Below are 1,000 nucleotides of genomic sequence, written 5' to 3' on the forward strand. Positions count from 1 at the left end.
AGGCCAAAAAAAAAAAAAAAGTATTTTGTATAACACAACTGGAATACTCTATTGACCAATCCGCAACTGTATTGACCAATTATTAAGTTTTAAAGGAGTTCAAATACATCCCACTGCCCCTAACCTCCCCAACAGGGTCTTAAGCCCACATGAGTCAGGCTTTTCAACATTACTGCTGCATCTATGATCACACTACTATATACCAGTCACACACACACACCGGCCCACAGCAGGCCTCTGGTTGGAGCCATGAGGTCAGCGTGCCTGGAGGCCTGAGCTCTTGCCCTGCTGTAGATATGGGGTGAGGGCACTCAGCGCTGGGAAAAAAAAGGATCCATTGTCCTCCTATTGTCTTTGGGGAGACAGACAATATAGATGGTTTGTGACACAACGGAAAGGTAGAAAAGAATGGGACACAAGGAGTCATGGAACATGGTGACTCTAACGGTAATGAATGACTCCTGTCTGAAACAGGGTCAGAATTAGAGACCTTATCAACGGTTCGACAAAGACGAAGATGGTGGATAAAGATAATATCATACTATCACTGATGCCTGTTTCAATGGAATATTTTTACTCAAATCAAAGGAAATATTGACTATATATTCAGTTGAGTAACTGCCAGATTAATCATAATCACAATTGCTTCCAAACTTGTTTGAACAACTTTATACAGGAAAACAGTGCACTAACAACCATAACTGGCCTAAAATCAATAGAAACAGATGCATTTTACAACATTATTCCATATACAGAGTTCTGGCATGAAACTCTAGATGGCGCAGTCCGATAGGTCTAACTCAATCTGACCTAATGACATCATTATCACATGGCACAGCTGATTGGTTCTCTCCTGTATCGGTAGCCAATGAGCTCGCTGCTCAACATTCAAATATATGACTAGTGCTTGCCGTAGCAGTTACAGCTTGCTTCAGAAACCCTCCACCTTCCCCAGCTCCACCTGCATAGATCTGCTACGAGGTGATTCACGTATGCTATA

This window comes from Sinocyclocheilus rhinocerous, unplaced genomic scaffold (assembly GCF_001515625.1).
Source record: "Sinocyclocheilus rhinocerous isolate Xijiao unplaced genomic scaffold, SAMN03320098_v1.1 scaffold938, whole genome shotgun sequence".
Lineage (NCBI taxonomy): Eukaryota > Metazoa > Chordata > Actinopteri > Cypriniformes > Cyprinidae > Sinocyclocheilus > Sinocyclocheilus rhinocerous.